Source organism: Heterodontus francisci, chromosome 3 (assembly GCF_036365525.1).
Source record: "Heterodontus francisci isolate sHetFra1 chromosome 3, sHetFra1.hap1, whole genome shotgun sequence".
NCBI lineage: Eukaryota > Metazoa > Chordata > Chondrichthyes > Heterodontiformes > Heterodontidae > Heterodontus > Heterodontus francisci.
Genome location: NC_090373.1, coordinates 112,643,580 through 112,649,360, shown reverse-complemented (window position 1 = coordinate 112,649,360; position 5,781 = coordinate 112,643,580).

The following is a 5,781-nucleotide window of genomic DNA, read 5'->3' as shown; positions in this document are numbered from 1 at the left end:
AGGATGAGGGTGAGATGGAATTTCAGAAGGTTGCAGGGCAGGGACATCCTGAATGATCTGGGTGATGCCGGATGCAACGGCCTCAGTCACAGCTGGCCCCAAAAAGTCAATGCAGGCGTACCTGTCCAACATCGGTTCTCTGTGGCTTCCTGCAGTTCTGGGCAAACTTGTCTTGCAAGAGAGAGGAAACAATGTTAGTGAGTGTGTTGCAATATCTTTGCTTAATGTGCCTGCCATAGATGAATAGCTGGAGGTATGGTTAGGGTAAGGCTGGCAATACTGCTAAGTGTGTGAAGGTGAGTTGGAACATCTAAATATTAGGCATGATTCCTGATTACTGGTGGGTGAGTGATGGGGCTGTGGTGCACTGAGCAGCGTGAGAGGTTGGTGGTTCAGTGGGTAGAAGATGTCCTTTGAAGCTGCATTCACTGACCTTGACCACTCAGCATTAGGCCATTGAATTTTTTCCAGCACTGCAGCCAGACCCTCAGGGCCAGACTCTAGGAATTGACTTCCTCGGCCATTTAATTCAAATGCTTTCTCAGGGTGTGCTTTGAGAGTCTCCCGACCACCTGTGAAAACATGGGCTTTGAGTTTCAAATCGGGGCCAGGAATCCAATGCCAGGATAATTTCCAGGTCCTGATTCCACGCTGCATCTGCGCTCACATGACGCAATCTTCAAATGTTAATGCCCGAACTGTGCGTGAGGCGAGCTCAGTGCCGAATTAGTGGTGCCGAACTCTGTGAGGAAATGGGAGATGCCTGTTGGAGCGGGAGCCTCAAAGGCAGACAGCAGCCATGATGGGGCCTGCTGCTGCCTTGCACAGAGAGAAGGCAGGAACTCGGAGGGCCAGAAGCCTCAGTGCTCAGAGAACTGGCCAAACAACGAGGCAAGCAGTACTGTGCCTGATTTTGCTGTGAAACCTCTGATGGAAATAACTTTTTTCAGCTTTAGAAAATAACTTTGCAGCTCCCCACATTAAACCCTCTGACATTCAATGACATTATGATCATTGAATCCCCCACTAGCAACATCCTGGGGGTTACCATTGACCAGAAACTGAACTGGACCAGCCATATAAATGCCGTGACTACAAGAGCAAATCAGAGGCTAGGAATCCTGCGGTGACTAACTCACCTCCTAACTCCCCAAAGCTTGTCCAAATCAGGAGTGTGATTTCCACTTTCCACTTGCCTGGATGGGTGCAGCTCCAACAACACTCAAGAAGCTCAACACCATCCAGGACAAAGCAGCTCGCTTGATTGGTACCCCATCCAAAAACATTCACTCCCTCCACTACCGACGCACAGTGGCAGCAGTGTGTACCATCTACAAGATGCACTGCAGCAACTCACCAAGGCTCCTTAGACAGCACCTTCCAAACCCGCGCCCTCTACCACCTAGAAGGACAAGGGCAGCAAATGCATGGGAACACCACCATCTGCAAGTTCCCCTCCAAGCCACACACCATCCTGACTTGGAACTATATTGCCATTCCTTCACTGTCGCTGAGTTAAAATCCTGGAACTCCCTTCCTAATTGCACTGTGGGTGTAACTACCCCACATGGGCTGCAGCAGTTCAAGAAGGCAGCTCACCACCACCTTCTCAAGGGCAATTAGGGATGGGCAATAAATGCTGGTCAAGCCAGCGATGCCCACATCCCATGAATGTATAAAAAACAATCAGACAGCTGTGCACTAGACTGTTCTGGTTCAGCAATTTCCAATTTGAAAATTGCCTCCTGGCCCTCCCTGGCTCATTAACAAGCTCCTTAAGGAGCTTAATGGGCCATTAATTGGAGATAAGCAGCTTCCAAGTCACTCTCCCCAACTCCCCGTCCTCCCTTTGAAAATTGCATTGTGCTCTGGAGCCATCAGCATGCAGTGATGACCTCCAGGAATACAATTTTCAATGTGCGCCTGCATCCCTGCTCACCTCTTCCTACAATTGACCTTCATCATTAAGACCTCCAGACCCGCATCCAAAACCCTGGGTGCCCTTTTTCTGGCCTATTGCTCCATTTGCTGTCCTTTATTTTCCAGCCAAGCCTTCCTACACCTGTTGCAGAATCTCCTGTTGCATAAATTCAGCTCCGCTTTAAGAGGGGCAGGCTGACTTTAACAGGTGCAGGCTGGCTGTGTATCGTGCTTGCCATGCACACTGCTGGGCTCGCTGTTGAGCATGCAACCAGTCAACAGCATGCTTTGTGCTGGACTACACACTACAATCATGTTGATGAGCAGGCAGCACAAAGTTTGTGTGCTGCTGCCTCAATAAGACTGGGCACAGGTATGCAAGCATTGCAATCTCTGTGCCCGAAAATGGACCTTATTGAATTTTCCCCCATTTTTTCCAGTTTATGCAATGTCCATGATAATCAAACACAAGTCATTCTTTTCAAGTAGTTTTATCTGCAGAGAACTCACATTAATTATATTTTATAGCTCAAAAGAAAATATTTTCTGACTTCATGCAGGGACCCTATCAACATTTACAAATAGGTTGGCTAGGCGGTTGAAAGAAAAGGAAATAAAGCGGGCATTAGGAATACTGCTTGTATGGAGGGTAAACAACAACATGGGCTGCTTGGGTCGAATTTTCCATATTTCCATGTTTCCATGTTCCAATTTCTCTTTAACTCTATGTTGTTCTCTCCTGCACACATTTCTTGTGGGGCTTCTCAACCATGACACTGTTGTGACCAGGTGAGGTAGGGGTCTCAGGCTCCCCTCTTGCCCCTTCCCTGGTTTGGCTGTAACAGCATTTTTCTTTTAAAACACAGTGATTTTAGCTTACCACATCAGTGAATCTTTGCTCACTACTCTCTAATTGTAATTACAAAAGAACCAGACAGGTTTTCTTAGGTTTAAACAAGAAAGGTGTAGGTTTATTAGCCTATCACTCTATCGCAGTTAAAATTACTAAAATACGAGATGCAACCATGCTCGCATGCACACAAGATAAACATGCACACAAATAGATACAAAGAGGGAGAAAGAATTAGGCTGGGGGGTGGTGGTGGTGGTGGGTGTTGAAGGAGAGTTGGCAATAAATGAAATTCAGTTACTGTCTTTTGTTTTTGCTGTAATGTCCTTGATTGAAGGTAAGAGTTCTCACTGGGGCCCAGTGCACAATTTTAAGCTTGCTTCTCTGGTACCAGAAGGCCGAAGAGAGGTTTCACTTGTCTTCTTTGTGGTCGCCTGTAAAGTTCTGTAGTCTTGAGGCTTAAGCTGCAAATGTGGGTTCTCTGGGACTTTGCTGGAGAGAGAGACAGGAGAGAGGTGCTTTCTTCTTGGAGTTCAGTTGCAGACTGTTACCTTTCTGTGAGGCACAATTGAAACAGTCCCCAGTCTGGCCAGCAGGTAGGTCATATGACCATCCCTTTGTGTGAAACAGCAGCTTCTGGGAGTGTTGTTGATTTCAAAACTTTCCAGACACACTCGGTGGGTTGCGAAGTTCTGGCTCTTACACAGACAAAGAATGTTGATTATCATGATTGCCCAGACCAATCTTGTTAATTGAATCAGTGAGCACTCCCATTGTCTCTCTATTTAGCTGTCTCTTAGAATACCAAAGTGCAACCGTGTTTTCAGCTGGTCAGCTCTGTTGGTTTTTTAAACAAGTTATGTGCAATGTCCAGTAAAAAAAGTTTCATTAGTGTTCCATATGACAAAATTAATATGTTTCCATCTGGCAGGTATGATTTCCGTCACATCGCCTCGCTAAATGAAATGCAACATTAGGGGATAATTTTGTTACAAGTTAGAAGGAAGAGAAAATACAAGAAAGCATTCATGCCTTTCTCTCATTCATTCTCATTCATTCAGGAATTTTAAAAAATGGTTTCAGCCTGTCTTTTCTTTGTAGCAGTGCTGCTTTAAATTTCCCCTTTTCCTTGAGGTGAGTCTAAGATAGTTCTGTGTCAAACAAGCCCCCCACCTGCCAAGAATGAGGAAAATTAATTTTGCCACATCGTTGATTTTAAACTATTGTTGGTGAAGAAAGAATTTGCTTTAAAAAACAGTTGGTGACTTTGGCTGGAGAGAGACATTACCATAGCAGACAGTACTTCAAAGGACAAAGGAGCTATTCCCTGCTCCAATTTAATCCACAATGGACTTTTGATTACCAGGCTCTGAAGCATTCCAGGTTAACTACTAAGATGGCTGAATACACAAACAGATGTAGTCAGGCCAGTTTATTCATATGACTAACTGACTGTTGGAGTTTTTTGAATTTGAACTTCCAGCCACGGAATTTGAACTTAGAAAGCTGTTTTCTCCTGGACTGAGCTCACCTCTCTCCTGTCTGCTCTCATCTCGCTCTCAATAGCTTCGGAAATCATTGAAAATACATGAATCTCAAGAGAGAAAAGTCTTCTACAGTGAACAAGGTTTAAGAAGAATACTGGGCCCCAACGAAAAGTAAGACTACTTACAAAAGGACTACAGTGAGCTTGAAGCACAGCAAATAAGAAACTCTTCTGATATTGCCTCAAACCTCTCCATTTTATTTTTCTTCTGCTCTTTTCTGTCCCTATTTGCATGTGTGTATTGTGTGTGCATGCTGGCGTGGGCGTGTTGTATATCCATAGGTGTTAACCGTATTAGTGTTTAAGTTTAAGGTCTAATAAATTTCACTTTTCTTTCTTAAACCTAAGAAAGCCTGTTTATGCTCATTTCTTTGCCTTGTAATTGGAAAGGATTCACCAAAGGGGGAGCTCAAAACACAATGTGTTTAAAATTAAACCCTGTTACAATAAGACCAGGTGAACACAGTAAAAGACCCCGAGACACCTTTCTCACCTGGTCGTAACATATGTGTTGCCCAAGGGGTTTAAAGTTTCTTCACTATTAGCTTGCAATACGTTGGGAATGGGCATCCCAATAAATGTTATTTTTTGGGAGGTTTGGGGTTTGCACATTTCCATGACTGTTTAGGCTGCCTTTGTTTCTGCTGGGGACTGCAGGTGGATGGTTCGATTTAATTAGCTCTGGGTGAGTCATGCATGTACTGTTCACTTCAGGGTATTGTTGTTTCCCTTCTCTCCTGACTGTTTTTCAGGATTCTTTACTAATCTTCCCTTTGTCTTCTGGGACACTCCTGCTTACAGGTATTTGTCCAAATTCAATTGTGCGCTCCTGCGGCACTTCGACTAGGTGACGCATCACCCTCACTGCTTTCTTGAGGAGTTTTTTGTCCCAGCAGGTTTCTGCAAATGCTGTTAGCAGTTATGGTAGGGTGTGTCTGCTGTCTGCATTTACATAGGAGGATGTGTGGTCTAATTTCTTCAACACATCTCAGTTGGCTATCTGGACAGCAGGGGTTTTCATTTGGGAATCCTTTTGGACCTCCTTTAACCTGTCCTCTTTGTCCCTTTTCCCCTTTCCTCTCTAACCTTTTGCCAGCCCTGTGCCAGTCTGTCCCCTTTTGTTCTCAGCAGGGGTCCCTTATAATTCACCAGCCCTCTGTTCGAGGGTTTCCCAAAAGCCGATACAGGACTTAGGGGTGCAGATTTCACTGTAGGTTGGGGTTTCCCCTCAACCTGGCACATGTGGCAACTCCTACAGTACTCCACCACATCTTTGTGGAGTTTTAGCCAGTCAAATTGTTGTCTTATGTGGGCTTTGGTTTCTCGTATACTGACATGTACAGCCATTGTAATCTCATGGGCCATTCTTAACATTTCTTTACGTTACATCTGCGGCATCACTAGCTGGTGAACCACTGTCCACTCTTTGTCCTCAGGTCTATGAGGAGAACTCCACTTCCTCATC